This window comes from Lissotriton helveticus, chromosome 4_1 (assembly GCF_964261635.1).
Source record: "Lissotriton helveticus chromosome 4_1, aLisHel1.1, whole genome shotgun sequence".
Taxonomy (NCBI): domain Eukaryota; kingdom Metazoa; phylum Chordata; class Amphibia; order Caudata; family Salamandridae; genus Lissotriton; species Lissotriton helveticus.
This window is the reverse complement of record NC_136063.1, coordinates 161,548,032-161,570,743: the sequence shown is the minus strand read 5'-3', so window position 1 is coordinate 161,570,743 and position 22,712 is coordinate 161,548,032. Positions and strand designations below refer to the sequence as shown.

The window sequence follows — 22,712 nt, the reverse complement described above, 5'->3', positions numbered from 1 at the left end:
TTTGAGTATTTTCTGGTGTTGTTTCCAACCCTTACAACAATGCCCACTGAGGATTTTAAGCACTTTGGTTAGACACCGGTGAAGAGAGACAGAATGTGCATGCCTTGGGGAGGTGAGGATACTGAAGGTCATAGACTTGTTGATATGAAGGGATCAGTGTACTCCACCAAAGACTGCTTTTTTTTTTTGTAGTTTAGTTGAAAAGTTTATTTGTTAGCACAGCAAAAGATCATTATGCTACCAGGGCTGAAGCCGTTGAAGATTCATACTTCCAGTTTGGTGGTAGCACTCTCCTAGTCTTGTAATAGCGGGCCAGCCTGTGAATTCTGCTTTCGATCAGAATGAGACGAAATTTAGCATCCTTGTCCTTACGGTTTCTCTCAAGATGTTTGCGCACCGCAACAGCCTTTTTGATCAAATGATACAGATCTTCGGGAAGGTCTGGGGCAAGTCCTTTGGATTTAAGTATTCTCAGGATTTTGTTGCCAGTAACAAAGCGAACCTGAGCAACACCATGTGAATCTCTCAGAATCACACCAATTTGGGAAGGAGTGAGACCTTTTTTTGCCAGCTTGAAAATCTGTTCCTTCACATCATCCGATGTGAGCTTCAACCAAATTGGCACGCTTCGCCTGTACGGCAATGCAGAGCGTGCATGCGACCCATGATGGCGGCGGGAGGAAAAGAGAGTCTCCACCAAAGACTGCTGCTTGGACACTTCTGCAGATGCTGATGCGCTGCTACCCTGGAATTATGTGCATTATCTTGAGAAAACCCGAAGGATACCATTTCTCATATTGATATTCAATACGCAATCAAGTTTAACTTTTTCAAATTGTTCTGGTAAATATTATGTCCAGTTGCCAAGTCACCATGACAGAAAGCATTCTTACTATTTTTGAGACTTTGGTGCTCTGCTCATTCTTCATAGCTAACCTGACAATACTTCCAATTGACTTGATTGTTCTATTTGACACCTCTGCCAGGATTCTGAAAGGTGTCACGAAATGTAGCGCAGCAGCCAAAAGTAGGAGATCGCCATTTTCACAGAGATATGGCTCTCTCCTTCTCCCTCCCTAGTGCCGGCACTGATTTCAGCTGCCGTGCGGCAGGCACACACCTTAGCGCCATAGTGCTAGGGTGCGTGCCTGAGTCTACCGTAGGTTTTGTACAAGGCGAGTACCCTTCCTATACAAATTAGTATAGCTAGACACAATTCAATTTTTTTCCTACTTTGTATGTGTGCTGCACAGTGCAGCACACATGCAAATTTGGAAAAAAAGGAGCAATAAATAAAAACATTGGGGGATATTCTCAAGAACGTGTGATAATTACTGCAAAATTAGCTTAACGCAACTCTTCACATCGCAGTCTATCGCAGGAAAATAATGCTGTGTTAACGTAGTATTCTCAACACATCGGTACCATGCGATAGGCTCACGATAACACATCAAATGGCCTCGTAAAAAATCAACGTGAAGCCGAAAAAAACTAAAACACGAACGCAAAAATAGTAGTGATGAGGCCAATCACAATACAAACATCAGCAATAACCAGCGACAGGCCTGCGATTCTCACGCGTCATGCAGGAAAATGCTCCATAAAAACAGAGTAAAAAAACGGTGATATGACAATGTACGAGCACAACCCGGAAACAAATGTGGGATCGCACTGCTTCACCTCCCAGCAGGATCGACCCTAGGCATCATGGTCAATACAGTTCGCCAAGTGTGTGTACTTGCAAAGTCTATCGAGTGTTTCACCAGGTAGGTGCAGATTGGTGCTGGCCATCTCTAAACACATATTTACAACAAGGGGTGGTGATGGACAGAGTCTCTGAATTAAGCCGAATACTCTCACCCAGTCAAGAGATCAGGGCTAGATCCAACACCGTTTTTTAGCTCATTGCACCATCCCAGTTTCAGAACCTGGCTGTATGCAAATTAGTCTGTCCCTGGCCCAGTGCATCATGGGAACAGGGCAGACCAGACTACAAAAGCCAATTCTTACACTGGGAAGGAAACAAGCTTCCGGGGACCGGTTTCTGGCATTTCAGCCGTCTTCGGCCCGGCTTGCTTGAATCCTGATGGTGCAATGAGCAAGGGACTCACATCTGAGTATACCCTTCCACGCTTAGGGTGGACAAAAATATTTACAACAAGGGGTGGTGATGGACAGAGTCTCTGAATTAAGCAGAATACTCTCACCCAGTCAAGAGATCAGGGCTAGATCCAACACCGTTTTTTAGCTCATTGCACCATCCCAGTTTCAGAACCTGGCTGTATGCAAATTAGTCTGTCCCTGGCCCAGTGCATCATGGGAACAGGGCAGACCAGACTACAAAAGCCAATTCTTACACTGGGAAGGAAACAAGCTTCCGGGGACCGGTTTCTGGCATTTCAGCTGTCTTCGGCCCGGCTTGCTTGAATCCTGATGGTGCAATGAGCAAGGGACTCACATCTGAGTATACCCTTCCACGCTTAGGGTGGACAAAAATATTTACAACAAGGGGTGGTGATGGACAAAGTCTCTGAATTAAGCAGAATACTCTCACCCAGTCAAGAGATCAGGGCTAGATCCAACACCGTTTTTTAGCTCATTGCACCATCCCAGTTTCAGAACCTGGCTGTATGCAAATTAGTCTGTCCCTGGCCCAGTGCATCATGGGAACAGGGCAGACCAGACTACAAAAGCCAATTCTTACACTGGGAAGGAAACAAGCTTCCGGGGACCGGTTTCTCCTTTCTGGTGAAGAATTGGCTTGGTAGTTTGGTCTGCCCTGTTCCCATGATGCACTGGGCCAGGGACAGACTAATTTGCATATAGACAGGTTCTGAGCTGGGATGGGGCAGTGAGCTAAATAACGGTGATGGATCAAGCCCTGATCTTTGGACTGGGTAAGAGTGGTCTGCTTAATTCAGACACTCTGTTCATCACCACCCCCTTTTCTGAATCATCTCTAAACACATGTTTCTGGATTGTTATCCATCATCAGTGGAAATTAGGCAATACGAGTGTAAGGGGTTGCTGAGCAGGCTGCCAAAATATTCTCGGTTCTCTGTAACTCTCCAGGTGCGCAGGTGCCTCTCCACGAGCTATTCAGCTCACATGGCTCGAGGGAGCCTTTTAAACAGGAAACAAATGTAGGATCACACTGCTTCACCTCCCAGCAGGATCGCCCCTAGGCATCATGGTCAATGCAGTTCACCAAATGTGTGTACTTGCAAAGTCTCTCGAGTGTTTCACCAGGTAGGTGCAGATTGGTGTGGCCATCTCTAAACATGTGTTTCTGGATTGTTATCCGTCATCAGTTGAGATTAGGCAATTCGAGTGTAAGAGGTTGCTGAGCAGGCTGCCAAAATATTCTCTGTTCTCTGTAACTCTCCAGGCACGCAGGTGCCTCTCCACGAGCTTGTCAGCTCAGGTGGCTCGAGGGAGCCTTTTAAACAGGAAACAAATGTCAGATCGCACTGCTTCACCTCCCAGTAGGATCGCCCCTAGGCATCATGGTCAATGCAGTTCGCCAAGTGTGTGTACTTGCAAAGTCTCTCGAGTGTTTCACCAGGTAGGTGCAGATTGGTGCTGGCCATCTCTAAACATGTGTTTCTGGATTGTTATCCATCATCAATAGAGATTAGGCAATGCGAGTGTAAGGGGTTGCTTAGCAGGCTGTCAAAATATTCTCGGTTTTCTGTAAATCTCCAGGCGCGCAGGTGTCTCTCCACGAGCTCGTCAGCTCAAATGGCTCGAGGGAGCCTTTTAAACAGGAAACAAATGTGGGATCACACTGCTTCACCTCCCAGCAGGATCACCCTACTCTACTGATGACGGTTAATAAACCAGAAACACATGTCTAGGGATCAGCACTATCTGTGCCAACTTTGGCGAAATACTTGAAAATATCGGAGCGAGCTATAAGAGACTACATTTCCCAGAATGCCAGGGGCGAACCTTGCCTGAGAGGTCATCGGTGTGCTCCCACATCCTGTTGTCTATTTAAAGTACTTCCGTGAGTCATTGAGCTGACGAGCTTGTGGATGAAGCACCTGCGTGCCAATGAGAGGTACCGGACCTGATAGATTTCCTAGCTGCTTTCGATTCAGTGGATCGTAGTCTACTGTGGAGAATGTTAACAGAGCTCAGAATCAACAAGGAAGTACTAGCTCTAATCTAGGAAATACACACAAGTAATTGGGCCAGGGTCATCTTCGACACCCAGGGAACCCTATCTAATAAAATTCAGATAATGAATGGTTTGCGACAGCACAACCACACAGCCATGACATAGAACAAATGACCATTGTCCCTCCATCAGATAAGCATCTCCCCACAAACAGCTACAATGTACATTGACATTATTATTATTATTATTATTGCATTTGTTGAGCGTGCAGCTACCCGGAGGTTTCCCGGCGCTAATAAGCAAACAGAGGGTGAGAAAAGCTGAGAAGTCTGTATGTAAACTGCTCCAATGAGGATACATACATGGAACACACTGTAATTCTCCCCTTCACATTGCAGAGAGACAATCAACACCTCCTGCACACAGACGTGCCATGCCCAAAATCAATCAAGTATGAAATCATGGACGAATTTAGAGGCAGTGACTCCCCCTTACTTTTCCCATGTCGTGGGACTTGAGTCACAGGGTGCATCCCTGCATCATGGCTGTACATATCTGACCCCAAAAGAAGCCCTGTTGTCACTTGTAGGCGACAAATGACAGCCAAAAAGAAATGATTTGGGACACATGTATAACGCCGAAGAGTGGCATTCCGTACTAACTGTTACACACAGAACTGGCAGTTCGAATACGTGACACCCTAAACAGCCTCTCTGCACAGAGGTGACACATCCACCATCCATTAACAAATTTAAAAATTGCTAGCACTACACGTCGCACTCACACTTGTCTGAGTGATGTGCCTGTACAGATGAGTGACATGCACGCAGGGAATGTGTCTTGGAATGCATTTATTTGCACATGCTGGCCTGTGGTCATTTATCGTACTGTCCCATGATTGCTAAGGATTAACACGAGAAAAAATTGTCAATGATGGTGTTCCTACGGGTTATTCCCACTGCGGCTGCAGTGGGGTGTGGTCCACCTGCCTCATTTTCCTCATCATCGTCTGGTGCATTTGGCACTTGTATCCATGGGGCTTTGCTGCGTACACATATTTTATGCAACACACAACATGCAACAATCATCTAGCACACAGTGGGCCCGATTCACAGAACTAACTTAAGACAAAATCCTAAACTTACTACTTTTGGTATTCACAGAAGTTAGGATTTTGTCTTAAGTTTGTCTTAAGACAGACTTAAGACAGACTTAAGTTAGGATTTTGTCTTAAGTCTGTCTTAAGTCTGTCTTAAGACAAACTTAAGACAAAATCCTAACTTCTGTGAATACCAAAAGTAGTAAGTTTAGGATTTTGTCTTAAGTTAGTTCTGTGAATCGGGCCCAATGTCTGGGCTATACAGGAGCCTTCCACCTGTGATGTCCAGGCACCTGCAACGTGACTTCAACGATGCTCCTAGTGCATTTGTGGGCCAAATTGTACTGCCTCTGGGCCCGTGTGTTCAGGGTTCAGAGGGGTGTCATCATCCAAGCGCAGAGTGAATATCCTTGATCATCTGTGACAGTGCAGAGAGACATGAGTCAATACTTCGTACTGCATGATGTGTTTGCAGGCTCACTGGTTCATTGGTGTGTGACATGTGTGACTTAGTGATTCCTATATGACATGTAATGCTTGTTGCAACTGAGCGGCATCAATGTTTATTACATAGCCTCACTGCAGCTCCTCCCTCTCCGAGCCTATTTACTATTGTGCGCGGCGCGGTTGCATCACTTGCACCCCTATGGCACACCATTGTCATGCCTGTCTGCGCATATCCACAAGCCTGACTATGACACAGTGATGTTGTGCGCTGAAGGTGGGAAGCCACATGTGTATGGTAAGGACAGGGCGGACACGGATGTAGAGTTCATGCCTGGCTGAACTCGACATGCGTGGAGGGTAGACCTTTGGTGCATGCAGCGCTAATAGCGACACACACAACAGTTGGCATGTGTAATCCCTGACCCGAGCGGGATTGCGCTCCCTCAGTTACCTCTTTAGCCAAGCCCACACTCCAGGGACATGCTATATAGCAACATTGTCCATTGCGGGACGTGTGGTGCAGACACTATAATAGAGACAACACACATTAGTTACTTCCTAGGCAAGGCCTAAACTTCACCACGCCCAGAGCCACGTGTTGAAGAACCACACCCCTACGCTGTACTGCCGTACGCCTGTCCACTCCTTTTGCGCTCACAGGTGGGTACCCACTGCCTGAGGTGACAAGGTTGTGCCCACTGAACACAGCACAGTGTAATGTGGTATGGCCCGGGGCCCTAATGCATACATAATGACCACACGGTCACCCTAAGATAGTTTGTGGAACTGGCTATGGGCACGTGCGCCTAGCACCTTTTATCGCCAGTGTCACATGTCCAGTGACGCCTGCGCTGGATAGGTGTCGGGTAATGTAAGCCACCCCTCAGGGGTTGGATGGTGCTGGCAACAACTATAACAGTGTTCAGACAATCAGAAGTTCAAGGAGAATGTCATGGAGTGGTACGGGGACAGTGGAAGGTGTCCTTGCAGGGCATGATGCACAGGGCAGAAGCAAGCAGAAACTGGCAAATGGAGGAGTAGAATGCTACAGACTAATTTTTACCACCTTGTCAATATCCGTTACATGATGATGAAGACAACCCTCAGGCCATAGACTCAGACGCCACCAAAGTTCCACCAGAGACTGTCCATGACTTCCGGGGCACAGAGTTAGTGGCACCAGAGCTGGAGGGGCTGCAGTCTGCAATGAGGCCTGTTCAATGATATGAACTCTGCCATGAACAGATCAAGACTCAGTTCCAATTGTGTGACCTTCTCGACCGCACTGTGTGCCGGAGGCAGTGGTCAGCAGTGGATCACAGCCATGTGTCATCGGCTTGCAATGCACAGAGTTAGTGGCACCAGTGTAGTTGTTGGTAGTGTTCGATCACCTCCGTAACATGAACAGAACCGCGTCTTCCTCTTAATCCTCTACTTGAGTACTGGGACATGAACTTTGCCTTGAAGAAATCAAGACTCAGTTCCAAATGTTTGACCTACTTGACCGCAGTGTAGGCCGGAAGCAGCGGTCAGCGCTGGTCAGCTGCTGTCCAGCTAGCTCCTCCTGGATCTCTAACACACGACGTTGGAATGGCATGTGGAGAAGATTTGTGGCTGACAGAGGTAGTGGCACCAGAGCTGAGTGGATGTGTAGCCTGCGACAATGCAGTGTCCTGCTTGATACGGACTGCACTGGATTGGTGGGGAAACATCCTTTACAACGCAACTTTTACCACGTAGTGCCTTTACGACGTAACTTTTACAACGCAAACCATTACAACGCATTGCGCTGGGGGGCGCTCTAGGATAGGGAATAGGTTTAATTTACTATCCAACACCTTCCCTACTATCCACGGGGACTGGAGTTGGAATAGTAAATTAAACTATTCACTATCCAGCGCCCCAAAGCACTATGCGTTGTAAAGGCATGCATTGTAAAAACCGCGTTGTAAAGGCATGCGTGGTAAAAGCATGCGTTGTAATGTCATACATTCGATTGGTGTGAGGCCTGTTGGACCGTAGTGTAGGCCGAAGTCAGCAAGGACCCACCGACAAGTGTGGTTGGAATGCTATGCACAGAGTTGGTGGCACCACATCGTGGGGGGGGTATAGTGATATAAACTCTGCCATGAAATATGTACTCTGCCATTGTGTAATCAAGACTCAGTTCCAAATGTGTGACCTACTTGTCCGCTGTGTCTGCCGGTGGAGTACGTCAACGAGAAAGGAGTACTGCGGGCCCTGCTCGCGGAGTCCGTGATGGTCTGAGGAGGCTGCCAAGGTCACGGGCCTCGGGCTTGGAGCGTGCACCGGCACGTGGTAGGCCCTCCGTGACACACGCCGGTGTTGTCAGGGGAGCAGTGATGCCTGGATGAGCAGGGGTTGGCAAGACTGGTTCGGGGACCAGCGGCCTGGGCTGTGGCAGGCGCACAGGATCGCACGCACTGCTGCTCACGGTGTCGGCCTCGTGGCGGGGTGAGAAATGCCACCCTGGCAGAGACGTTGGTCATTCCAGAAGAGAACCACGCCCAGGGCTACGTGCTTTTTATTCACACCCCTACGCATGCCTGGCATACACCGGGCCAGCCCACTCCACACACGCTTACAGGGGGGATGTAACAAGCTACATTTCCATGATCTTCCCCACTGGCTGTCCACTACACTACCACCACCAGCAGTGTATGTCGACATGGATATGTGTGTGGTCTGCATACTGCAGTCTGTCCAGAACATCCACGCCACACTTGGCATTGTGTACATTCTCATTCATGGGTCACTTGCCTCCTTCGCACATGCCTGGTTCCCACCTCTCCCCACATTCTGCTAATGTGTGGCTGAGGTGCCATGCCGTTGATGGCTTGTGTACATGGCTAGCCCAGGTTACCACAGTAAATTGTGCTGTTGTGTCTGGTAGGTGGGCATGTTGTATGTGATTTTGTGTGCATTCCCACAGTTGTGAGTTGCATGATTGTGGAGTTGAGGTGTGTGGTGTGTTCATTTGGTACTTACCAACGAGCAGGGCATTTCCGTAGGTGCCAGCCTCAAAGCGCTGGTTGATGATGGACTGTCGGAAGATGTAGGAATGATGCACACTGCCAGGGTAGTTGGCGATGACATTGGTGAAGAGTCCCCAGTGGCCCACTATTGCCTGCACATTGATGGAATGCGTGTGCTTTCTCTTGCAGGAATTGTGGGCAGTTTCGGCAGGGGGCACAAGTAGGACATGTGTGCAGTCAATTGCCCCCAACATGTGCAGGAAACCAGCTATGGCATAGAATACTTGCTTGGTCTCCAGCTGTTCTAGCGCGGTGTGGGGAAGTGAAGGTACTAGGGTACCAAGCTGATGATGGCATCCAGGACAAGTGTGAGGAACTTTGATAGGGTTGGCTGTGAGACTCCTCCGACTCTGGCAGTTGTTGGTTGTAAGGTACCAGAGTCCAACAGGTGCAGCACAGCCGGCAGTTTTATCTGAGGTGGGATGTTGGTTGTCCACTGTGTTGGTACCATCATCCTGTGGGCAATGATGGTCAGGATGCGGAGGATGGTTGTCCTTTTGAGCCTGTAGTGGGCCATGACATTCTCTGGTGTTAATTCTGTGAGGCTGGTGCGTTTCCTGAAGGTTCGATATCTTGTTCTGTGCTGCCTCTGTGGTGATCTGGGGTGGCGGGGAGTCCGGGGGGTGGCAGTGGGTGTTGTGGCCCTTTTGGGGCTCTGAGCTGCCTGATCAGTAGCTTTATGGCATCAGTTGAAATTCAGGTGTGGCTCTGGGCTGGCTCCTTTTTATGTTGCAGGTTGTCGTCTGACTTTACACCAGGTCAGAGCAAGTGTTAATTTCCTGCTGCTAACGCGCCTTATTGCCTGTTTTGTGATCTTATCGTCGATCTGGCTGGTCATTGAGAATGTTGCTGTGTGGTGTTGTTGCGGCTTTTTGCACAGGAACGCCTCCTACTCTGCATCTCATTAGCGATAGTTGCCAGGGTCATGTGTGGCGATGTTTTTGGTGCCTGCTTTCGCAGGTAAACTGGTGATATGGGCTGTTAGCACCAGCTTGTGAATTGGGCGATGACTTTATCCCGACTTTGGTTGCGATAAAGATCCTTGTGAATATGCCCCATTGTCCTTTTAATGCCTGCTTTCTAGCTGCGTTAATTTTTGGCGCTAAACCCAGTCTATTCATATTAGTAGAGAGGGTTCTACAGTATTATATCTTTCATAGATTCACATGCTTGAGTACTCCCACCATGACAATGGGGAAGATTCAAGCATGTGAATCTATGAAAGATATTAATACTGGAGAACCACAGTGTACAGGTTTTTTAGCGTCAAAAGGCATGGGTGGTAGCATGGGAAAACCCATGTACCACCCATGTAACGCTCCTTAACGCAAAGTGATGCAAAGCTGTATTTCACGGTGCTTTGCATTACTTTCCTATAAAAAACAACACTAATACAAATTAGCGTTAGTTTGTGAATCACTAAAGAGGTTTAGTGTCAGGTTAGCATTGAAAAAGTAAAGTTAACCCAATGCTAAACCTTTGTGCATCTGTGCCCTCAACATTTTACTGACTTGTCCTTTACTTCTCTAGTTAATGTACCCAAGAGCGGTTCCTCTGTTAGGGTGGAGGAGCGTCGCCCCACTGCTTTCTCACAGTGCTAGAAGCAGAAACATAAAATGGTAATAACTTCTAGTTATTACCATTTTATGTTTGCTTTGTGCATCACCGGTTGGCGGGGCTGCTCTGCTCTTTGAGAAGGGCAGGGTAGGTGTGGTTTGCCTACTTCTGAGTGCACAAAGACTGTTTGGTTGGCCCTCTAGGGCCGCCCAAACCAGTCATGTGCACTCTGACTTCTCCATGCAGGCTGCATTATAGCCTGCATGGAGCAGATGCCCACCCCATAAGCCCCTGGCTGGGTGCCGTCCCAATCAATCACAACACTGCTTGCAGCATTGTTATTGGCTTTTGTTTGGAGCCTGGATGCCTGCTTCCTGGTCCTGTCGGAGGCAGGAGAGCAGGAGCCGAGAAGATGCGGACCCGGCCTCAAGATAAGTTAAAATTATTATTTTTTCATTAAATCCTCCCCTGCGACCTCCCCCGTGACCCCCCTGCTACCCTCCCTCCCTGAACAACACCCCGCGCCCATGCCCCACCCACGAGCGATGTGAGCCGCGACTGCATGTACCTTTTTAAATCTGTCCCAATTTTTTATATTAGTAACAAGAGTACAAACCATTGATTCCCCCTTCCTATCTCCTCTCCATCCTATTGCTACTAATTGCCCACTGTCTGAAAACTGCAAACTTTACTTTGACCAGGAACGAAAGTGTATCATCAAACAAAAAAATGTGATCGCTGGAGAAGACTCTGTCAAAGGGAAGTTGTGGTACTTTACAAATATGAGACGATAATAAAAATATAGGTATTCCTCTAGAAAAAGATATGTTGGGTGGTGCAACCAACACTCCAACAAATGCACTGCTTATAACCGTGCATATAATGTCATGGATGAGATCTCAAACCGCGTGGTACAGCCAAAAGGCCAGTCTCTGCACCTGGAGATCCATTGACATGATTTATGGCCGTATTCAGAGGATGTCTGGAGTAAGAGTGTGCAGGCCCTGCATTGAGGGTACACTAAGCAGGGAAATGTAGGTAGAGGGATGCCAAGTGTAGGGAATGGCAGGTCAGACTCTGCACGAAGAGCATAGATAAGGCATGGCCATATACCCTAAGCCCATCGGCCCCCACTGAAGCGGGCTCTGACCTAAGAAACCTTTTACACTCACAGCAGGACCTGTGTGAAGTGAGCTTCTTCTTCCACACCCTGCTATGTAGGGCCAAAGTTTTTTTTAGAAAAGGTAGATTTTTTTTTCATTCAGTATGAAAATGTTGACTATGGCTTTAGAACATTTAATTTAAGAACATAAATTATGCTTTTTAGAACAGTTAATTTTATAAAAATAAAAAATCTAATTTTGTATGGCTTTAACCCCTTCGGTGCTGATGACGGCTCCTGGTCATTATCAGTTACGGTGGGCGTGTGCTGATGATGAGCCGTGCTGGGAGCCGTCATGACTACGCCCGCGATCGGAATGTGCCGCACACCCGCAGAATTCTAGCTGTTTTTGAGTGCTGTAAATAACAGATATTGCTATACCCTAATTGTGGTTTACACACTGATGAAGGCTTAGATTTTCTTCTTGCGATTCAGACTCATAGCTTCCAGAACACAGAATTGGTCAACGACAAATATTCAGCTATCTTTGGGAACAAATTCTGTGCATCTCGTGTGTTGCACAGAACTTCCATCCTCCAGCATGTGGCTGTTTGGAGTAGATCACCTGTGTACAGAACTGCAACTGACATTAGTGTATGTAGTGTAACGTGATTTGACAACTTGCTTCACCACCTGTATGTGAGAGAATGAACATGGCAGTCAGAGGCAGAGTCATTACAAAATGCGGCCATCCCGCCTCACCAGACATTAATTACCATGTCATACCAAACATAAAATGACCCTCCCTCCTCCACTTCTCCTGTTCAATTAATTTTCACATCTCTTACCGCATCTGCTGTGTGCGGTGCTGCTCCTACAAACAGGGTTTAAAACATGTGGAGTTGCTGTGACTAGATTTTGTTGCAGGGATTCTGCTTGGAAACAGAGTTGTGCATTGGTATCACAGGACGTCAGAATGTAGGGGCTGAGTCTTCTTACCACATCAGTACATATGGGCCCAAATTTGTCTAGGTCTGCACTTCTAACCTTTCCAGATTAACAGGTAAATTGATAACCTAGAACACAACTTTCTTTTCCCTAAGGGAACCATGGAAATAGATCATCACCTTTTGTTTCTCACTCATGCCTGTCCTTAATAAGCAAAGGAAAGACACAAGGAAAGTTTACAATATGTATTGAAACTACCATAGACCATTATAAAGTATTTTATTTTTTTTGCAGAGTTTTATATAGCGCAAACTAGACCTGAACCAAATCGGGTATCAGAGCGCTTTCCATAGCACCAGTTACGTTACATGAGGACACACATTCATTTTAGGCACGGGGAGATTAAGTGATTTGCCCAGAATCACAGGAGTTTTTGGGGTCGTTACCGAGACTCAAAACCAGATCCCCAGGTCCGAGATCGAGCGCCCTAGCCGTTAGGCTGCAATTAGAAAACATGTACAAGTAAGCAAAGTAATCAACATTATTGGCAAACAGTATACAATAAAAAGGCCCTACATGGCAAATTATACATCTGTCTATCCCTACCCTCACTATGTGAGTACAGGGGTATATCAGTGATCTCTGAGATTAGCACTGGGTCCCATACCTGCTATTTGTAGTTAGGTGGTCTGCATCACAGGTGTTAACTTACGCAAGGCTAGGGTGTGCTTGTTCCAAGACCTTTCCCCTCTGCTAGAATTCTCTTCTTGTTTCTGAGGGGAAAGCCACAGTTAATACAATTAAAACTACTGTGTTCGAAAACAACAGCTGTGCCATCGTGTTGTGTCTAAAACGTTAGGCGATGTTGCTGACAGGGCACGAGCAAAACAGTACACCATGTTGTTTGACCTTGTTCAAAATGTTCAGACTGAATTCTGAGAAGAACAACTGAATAATGATAACATGTGCAGCATATTTCTAAAATAACATCTTGGCACTAAATAAATGTGTTAGGTGTGGCTGTGCGAAACAAAGGCAGCCTAAAACGTGTAATATGTGAAACCAAGGGAAAACCAAAGAGGGTCCAAAAGGTAAATTACTATACCCACTCCTTGGTCGGGAAAGTAACTTAGCGACCAACACAACAATAAACAACAAAAGCACAAGCCAAGCAAATTAAATTAAATGCAATGCTAATAAGCCAGTCATACGACAACAAAAAAATCCTAAGCATAATAAAAACATAACATGAATATTTTGAAAGCGTGGCCAAATTAAGATGAGCCAGAGCCACCCAAGATTTCTACCACAAGATCAATCTTTAGTGAATTCAGATCGGATTCTGTCTCCGCAGACAATGATTCCGCCATTGCCCAATTGAAAAGCTCCAAAGAACAGACATGATGTTTGTTTTCCCGCAGACAATGATTCCGCCATTGCCCAATTGAAAAGCTCCAAAGAACAGACATGATGTTTGTTTTCAGCTGATGTTGAGGAAGTAGCCTTCTGCCTGCATCTGTGTTATTAGAGCCTGAGTTCACTGATCCTGGTGCTGTAGCACCCATCTCCCCTGGAGGGAATGGCTCCTACCATGCATCCTGAAGCAGCCACAAGTTCATGGGACAACTCCGAAAATAGGTTGTTATAGGACTCATCAACAGGTTCATGTCCACAGGAAGAGTCATGTGCAGAGCCAGGCAAATATCTAGTGCCCATTCGAAGGAGTACCACAGGCAATGAAACACGGGTTGTACGCTAGTAAACCAGGCGGGTCAGAATGGCAATGACAACTCAGTGCCCCAAATTTGGAATAACACCAAAGGTATGTCTCCATACACACTTGAAAATAGGGAATGAATAAAGGGCAGTATTATTCCAAAGATTTTCTGGGAGGAACTGCCTAAGCCAGGGCCAATACATTTTAAAAAGTGGCCTATTCCGGCAGTACTAGATCCATTAAAAATTCAGTGGACTAACTCGCCGAAATGTAATGGGAGATTAGTGCTTAACAAGGATTGTATTTCACTGAATGTCATTGCAACTGATAATTTGAAAGTTTCTCGGGCAGATGTTAATGCTACATCTTTTTGAAACATGAGTACTTTGAGTCTGCTTAATCTGTCTTCAAAATTGGAATTCAAAGGCAAAACGAGCTAATAAAACCCCTTGACTGGGAGGTAACAGCATGTTGTTACAACAGGTCACTATCTGGGAGACCGATAAAATATATGGAATCCCGGCCTTCTTTCTGCCACAGCCCTGGTTGCCTAATATAAAATAGCTTCTATTTGAAAGGACTCTACTAAGGGGGAGAATTGAAGGGTCTGGTATTCCTTTTAGAAAGCAGCCAAATTCAATGCCTAAGCATTACGTGCTATGTGAATGGGAATGTGTTTACGAACAAGTGAATGTCCGACAGAAGAGTTGCATTCTTTTCCAGTAAAGTAGACCTCTTTGTTGGCTCGTTCACAGCAATATTAACATTGGAGGGACCATAATGCATGAATGACGCTGCCTCTTAGGGATTCATATCTACTCACAGGAAAATGTTCCATGCATGCTGTGAACTAAAATGTTGAAATTGGCAATGATATTACACCATTTATTAACCTGACAGCAATGGGGCGTCTCTGCTATTGTTAATGGAAGCTGTTCTAACTTCTTGAGATTTAACATTGTGTATGTGCATCTTTTTTGGCCATGTGTCGTTGTTTACTTGTCAGGTTGAAAGCCAAGAATAGCTGAGTAGAATTAAGGTAACACCATGGCACACAGCCATTCTTAAGGACTTGAAGTGTCCCGCTAAACTGCATGATAGATCTAAGCTGACTTTGCCCATGGTACAATGAAGATATGCCACTATGCATAATATCAATAAGAAATGACACAATGTTATTCAGATTGTAAATGTGAGAAGACAACTATTAATACATTTATCAACAACAGCAAGCACTTTGTCAGAATTATCTTGATCAATTTGTATGAAACATGCGGCAGCTTCCATTCTTGATAATTTCCAAATGTCATTGTATGTGGCATAAATACATTGTTTTGAATGCGAAAAATTAGGATCCATCAAGAAATCGGATAGGTCCATGTCTGACGATAGGAGGGAAAGATGTTGTTGTACTGCAGACAGTGCGGAGTGTTCTAACCATTGTTGACATAATTTCCCCACTGAATAGGTTGTGACTATGCCTCAGTGCTGAGATTGGGAATAACAAGGGTCGGGTCTGCTAACTTTAAACTCCTGTGTGGAATTTAAAAATTGAGCATAACAACCATTTGTGTCCACTGGGAACAAAAGCCACCTATGAGGATCTGAAAGTGTGAAATTAACTGTACCATTCTGCAACATACTATTGAGTTGTTCTTCAGTGTCATTTATAAATGTTGCCAATTGTCAAATCGGGCAATTTATTTTTATTTATTTGAAAAGTTTTATATAGTGCTGGCTAGACCCGGAGGATTCAGAGTGCTTTACAAGAGGATCAGCGAGTTACAGGTTACATAGTTACATCAATTAAATCAAAGAATCATGGAGGGAGGAGGAGGGGGAGGGAAGGAAACACAATGGGGAAACGAGGAAAACAATTATCTAATGCCTGGCTGTGTAGGTGACGGCCGACGGGGTGAAAACGGGGCCATACTCATCCATAACTGCATATGACAGCTCAACCGGGCATCGGCCAGGGTTGCTTGTGCACTGAGGTAAGTACAAACAGTTTTGATATCCGCCCAGGGAGCATTGTCAAAAGTCCATCAAAAGTTCCATCAAAGTTCCACCGTGCATGGGCCCTGTTGATCCGGCTTCGTGGTGTGTACAATGCTCAAGGTTTCAGTCCGGGGGGCATCGTCATAGATCAAATTGATAGCACCCATCCCGGAGTTACAGGGAAGCCCAGACTTACTGTAGGGTTGATGTGCACTCGATAGCAATGCTTACCATGCCGAGGCAGTCATCACAGGCAGGGATTCATAGTCCCTGGGGGGACGAGTGGGTCATCAAGGGAACTCCTGCTGCATCCAAGGAGAACTAAGAATTGCTTGTGAGAGAGCGATTTATGTTCCTTTCTAGTAGCGTTGCTGGTTACAAAGGTTGGTGGATGGAAGGGTATCGGTGGGATATTTAAATGTTAATGATCCAGGCCCTTGGAACTTCTTTGTCAAGCTCCAGCTCGGCAGCCATCTTAGTACTGTCTGTCTTAGTACTGATGGTCCATGGCCTCCAATGGACCAACTCTAAATCAGGCGTGCATGACTTTAGGGCAATGGAAGGAATGTTCAGTGCATTCATGTCTTTCAATCAATCAATCAATCAATCACTTAATACTTTATTCGTCATCAAAACAATACCATATAAGTACAATTTAAAAACATTCGCATTTCCCAATAAAAAACTCAAAAAGTCACAGTAACGCAGCCCACAGATGTATATACAACCTGATTCCTATTATAACCCCTTCTCATCTGGTAATCCTATACAGGAGGTTCAAACATGACCTAAGGTAAGAGAGAAGTGACATGACCTGATAACTGGGAGACACTTCCCCAAAACCACCGCCTAACAGGAATACAATAAATACTCATTTGATAATTGCGGGTAAGCACAGCCCGCCCAATTCATTACTGCAACCATTAACCTCCCAACACTAAAATGTATCTAATCACTCTTCGCCTCTACTGGTTCTGAGTCGCATTGCTGACCTTAAAAAGCGTATGGTACATTGAAGAGTTAAAACCTCTGTAGACAGCTTCAAGAACAGTAGAGTCACCTTTGCCTGTTTAAACCCTGCTTTCATGTCTTTCATTTTAGCCAGTCCTAGACACATAGCATTCCAAAAAATCATTTGTGTTGGAATTATGCAGGCTCCATATAAGTGTCTGTACCCTGAACCTACCAGGATTTGGTACCCCAAATTGATTTCACGTCAATAGTATCCTTTCAATAGTCATAGCCTTTTACAGCTAATTGTGTGACACACAAATCTGTATGTTTTACCTTGATTTGTGTAAGCATATATTTCTTTGGTGGTGTAGGGACAAGTTTAAAATGAAACAATTTGTTGTCTAATGTGTCATGGCCTGAAAAAATGTGAATTAATCCCTAAATGTTTTTGACCTACCTTGCGGGGGAGTTGGACATAGTTCCTATTGTGTGTAATTAAAAAGTGTGTGTTGAACACTAACTCAATGTAAATAGTGATGTCCATAATGATGATAACAGAACATTTCACCATAATTAGTAGAATTAATGTACTGATCCTCTGATTCAAAAACAGTGATGTATTCCAGTTTAAAGAGCATGGAGTTTACAGTTTTAACATCCCAATCATCAGAATGCAACCCAGGTACAATTACATCACCAATAGAAACCCTAAACGCATAAGGAATCTGCAGTATTTCTGTATGAGTGAATACATCATAAGTACTTTACCCCAAACAGCTCCATTAGTTACTGGAACAACTGAAATGTTCACAAGGAACAAGTCTCTTTTTAGCTTATGTGAAGATAGATGAGGCGTCAACAGCTTGTCAACCAGTTCTGTGGCAGACCATTCTGGAAGGTAATGGGCATTAATCAGCAAGAAGAAAACAGTCACAAATCTAATCCATTGGAATAGAAAAACCAAGGAAAGTGTTATCTAAACATATATCCAGGGAGGGACCAGATAAGTGAATTTCAGTCATGAAAAGAAAACACAGGTCTGTGTAGGCGGAGTGTCTAAAACGGAGGAACTATCAAAAGAGTTGGATGAAAAATCATCTGTTCCGGCATAATAACTAGAAGCAGTTCGTTGAAAAACAGGAGCCATAGATGCAGTTAAAGAACTGGTAAAATCCACGAGGGGTAGATCAATAAAAATTACATCAGCTGCTTAAGATGCAGTAGTAAGTACAGTACTCACTTCTGTTGTGTTGCTGGAATTTGTAGCAGATGCAGGAATGAATTGAAGTTCATTCTGCACCACCCCACCCCCGCCCCCAGCTTGGGAGAAATAACTTCTTTTAGGGAGATTGTTAAGTGCTTGTTGTACCCTATATAGGCGGTAAGACCAACTACACCCTCTAACTAATACTCTAGCTGTTATGAACTGCTTTAAGCCATGGTTCATCCTATTCACTAAATAATTACCCTTGAGCTGATACGGTGAAGAATAATGCTCCTCTACACCCAGGGATGCCATAGTATCCCTGTAAGCCTGAGAGGCAAAAGCAGGGCTTTGGTACTAGTGGAATGTGCATGCATATGTTCCGATAAAGGCTTGAATATCTTTAATAACAGTGCAAGCACCAGCTGAATTTTGTGACCCAGAGGAACATTGAGCAAAAATCAACTGCAGCTAGGATACATTTAAATGCTCCATCCAAAATAAGAGGACCAGAGTGGTCCAAATAAATGCAGCTGAAAGGTTTGTTGGAAATCAACAGGTGTGTATGCGGTGGACATGTCACGGTGGAAGCTTTAATTTGTTGACAAATGTCAAAAGAGAGAACATCGTTTTTGCATGTTGATATAAGCCATGCCACCAATAAGGTTTCTGTATCAACAAGTGGCCGCCACTCCTGTGTGTGCAAAAGCAACACCTTCATGCACAGCTATCACTAAAGCTAGCCTGCGGTCTTGGTTGGGAATCAAACGATCACCAACCCCTGGAAGCATTACAAATGGAACTTTATGTTCACTTATATTATATGTGTATTTAGCTGGAAAGCACTTAGGTAAAGGAGTGCCATCTATGTTAGCATTAACGGCTGCCACTATGTCATTATCTACCCTTGTTTGAGAACAAGTTATTGCAGCAACTGTTTCAGTCACAACTGCAGATTTGGCTGCTTCATCAGCCAGCGTATTCCCTACATGTGTTTCCATGCATTGATGACTCAACGTGTGAATAAAGTGAGCCTGTGGCAGCCTATCCTTCAGGTCTGCCATTTTCATCCAAAGCATTTCATGATTTATTGTGTTGCCTTTAGAATCTTTGAATCCATTTTGGAGCCAATAATGTAGATTATCGTCAAAGGACTGGACACAGTAATCCGAATTGCACACTGTAAGTGTGGGGAATTTAGAATCCATATGTGTTGGTGCAAGAAGCAGAGCTTTCAACTTAGTCAGCTGTGCAGTGGTGTCCCCTAAGGACTGGGTGAGAGTGTTTTGTGGTTGGAATTTTCCATCCAACATCACAAGCTGCTGAATATTGATGCTTGGTACCTATAGCAGGCTGGCCTGAACCATCAGTATAAATAATATATTCATACTCGTCAAGAGGTAAAACATTGATGGGCATTTGATGAACATGCTCATATTATAAAAATTCTTGTGTATGTAAAGTTGGGTCAAAGACGAAGTGTGCATCAACAGTTGTTAAGAATGTTGCCCATTGTATCCATCGTGGATGGGATGGCGTTACTGTTAGGAAAGCTAGCTCTTGTGAGAGCCTCTAATGCCGGCATGAGAGTAACGACAATGATGCGTTGACATTGTGCAAGTGGCCACTCATTAAGAATAGCCATCTGCACTGCAGTCAGTACTTGTTTAGTGGATGCCAAACACATTTCTGCACTGGAATATGAATGCGATTCATAAGCAATCAGCAATGTCTCACCTTGGTTAAAGGTGATACAGGTGAAGCCAATAGCACCCACTATTATACGGATGATTAGGTTTGTGGCATTTACACGTGTATGTGAGTGACGTATTGCAGTAGATCAGATTGTAAAGCTCTGAGTGCATCTGTCTGCTCTGATGTCCAATGTGAACTGGAAAAATCAGGGTGAATTAATTCATAAAGTGATTTGATGCATTGTGCATAATATGGTATGTAAGTTCTGCCAAAATTAAGGAATCCTAGTAAGGATTGAAGTTTCTTTAGAGTGCTTGGAGGTTGCAACCAAGCCCACTTCTCCAAGAAATGCTGTGCAAAGCTTTTACCTTCATGTGTAAGTTCATATCTCAAGAAAAGGACACTTAGAAATGTTTATTAGATTTCTTAAAGTTGAACTTTTGTAGCCAGATTGTGTATATCCCAATATTATGCAATCCACTCTGGCTAAATGTGTGTTGAGCTCATTGTCCATCAAGTAGACATCATCTACAGAGGACAATGTGTCAGGGTCAATATCTTGTAAAATTGAAAGTATGACAAACCCTCCAGGACTGAAAGCCGAGTGCGCAGAAGGCCTTCCAATCTCTGCTTTCAGGCACTAGATTTTGGCCCAAAAAAATACTGGAAATATCCCTGGTTGTTCTGTGTTTCTTTATGGACTATATTTCTAATAAGTGTTATACTGTGTGTATTTTGTATTGCAGATGTGCCTGTATGACTGTTTAAATGTCTGTAGTCTAAGGCTATGCAACAGGAATGATCCAATTTTAAAACAGGAAAAACTGGACTATTCAGTGACACCCTGATACTTCAATTGGGAGAGTATTTCTCCAACAGGTGCTTTAGCATCCTCTTTTATAGCGTATTGTGGATGCACTTATGGGCTGGATCTTATGGGTATTGTGATAAGGATAGTCCTTATCCCAGCCGGCATGATTGCAGTATAAAGCTGGGGCTTCTGCAAGAGCCCATTCCGATGTGTAAGCTTGTTTGACCTCATCAGGGACAAGCGCAGAAAATGAACACAATATTACATCCTCACCCTGTAGGGAGGTCTGGACAGACTGCAGGGGCCAATCGACCTCCGCCAAAAGGATGATGTAGGACAATGTAAAATTTTCCCCGAATATTACTCTAATGGTGCACTTTATGCCACTCGCAATTTGTGTATCCAAATTATTTAACCTGTCTGGAGGTTCAATGTGCCTATCTGAAGTTTCAACTGTATAAAAGTTATCAGTTGCTGTCGCTGCCAGAAACTCCTGGAGATTCTGACTCACTATAGATACTTCAGTCGCACTGTCGAGGAGAGTCTCCTCCCAGAGAGTTCTCAGAGTTTGTGGCATATTTAACGGTTATAGCCACAACATTTGTTTAATAAAATTAGGGCTTAAATTGAGGAGATTTCTCCTCCGTCTTTATCTTCATGTCAGAAGAGCATTGCAAGTCGCTCTTCAGTTTCACGTACTCTTCCTGTCTGCAATCAGAATGCCCCCTCTCTCATATGGCTTGTTTGGTGAGTTCCGAAAAGAATGAAGTATCAGAAATCTGATTAATTTCTAGTGCATTGATTTGTGTGCAATGGCACAAATTATAGCACCTCTCAGAGTTCTCTGGTGACGGAAAACCTCTTGCAGGTTTACATTTTCGCTTATGTTTGCCAACACAAATTAGACCACCTTAGGGGTGGTACTAGCCTGGGGGTGGGCACACCTAACTGACTAGCTAATTAATTTTTCAACTTGTCCAGGTACCAAAAGGCTCTGGAAAAAGGGGTTAGGCTGCCTCTACTGTGAGGGAAGCAAGACTTGCAATCAATCAGGTTTCTTATAAAGCGCCAGTACTCACCCGTGAGGGTCTCAAAGTACTGAGTGGGGGGTTGTTTTGCGGTTCAGTCGAAAAGCCAGGTCTTCCTGAATTGCGGCAACGATGGTGACTGCCTAAGGTGCAGAGGCAGGGAGTTCCAGGTCTTCGCAGCGAGGTAGAAGAAGGATCTTCCTCCAGCCGTAGTCTTGCAGATTCGTGGAATGGTGGCCAGAGCCTGTTGAGCAGAATGGAGATGTCTGGTGGGAGTGTAGAAGGAGAGGTAGAGGTTGACGCATGCAGGTCCGGTGTTGTGAAGGACTTAGTAGGAGTGCGCAAGGAGTCTGAAGGTGATTCTTTTGTTGATAGGTAGCCATTGAAGGTCTCTCAGGTGGCCTGTGATGTGGCTGTGGCATGGGATGTTCAGGATGAGTCTGATGGAGGCGTTCTGGATGCTCTGCACTTTCTTTAGGAGTTTCTGGATGGTGCCAGTGTAGAGTGCATTCCATAGTTGAGTCTGTTGCTGACGAGTGCATGGATGACTGTTTTCCTGGACTCTGTGGGATTCGACTTGAAAATCCTGCAAAGCAGGCAGAGCATGTGGAAGTAGGAGGACGAAGCAGCGTTGATTTGATGTTTCATTGAGAGCGAGGAGTCAAGGATGATGCTGAGGATTCCTGCATGGTGTGGCGGGGTTCAGAGCGCTGTCGCCCACCAGGAGTCGTCCCAGGCAGAGGGGGTGGAATCCAGGATGAGGACTTCAGTATTGTCTGTTTTAAGCTTGAGGCAGCTGACCTTCATCCAGGTGGCAACTGCCTTCATCCTGTTGTATAAGTTGCTCTTGGGCGCTGTGGGTTTGTCTTTGAGGGAGATAATCAGCTGGCTGTTGTCGGCGTAGGGGACGATGCTGAGTTCATGGCTTCCGACGATGGCTGCAAGCGGGCCATGTAGATTTTAAGGGAGTGGG

The 22,712-nt window shown here is 45.1% G+C and overlaps 1 pseudogene; it reads right to left on the bottom strand.

Moving 5' to 3' along the window:
- Positions 1-177: 177 nt before the first annotated feature.
- The window catches only part of LOC144827967 (small ribosomal subunit protein uS15 pseudogene), a 43,348-nt pseudogene continuing 20,813 nt past the window's right edge, over positions 178-22,712 (bottom strand).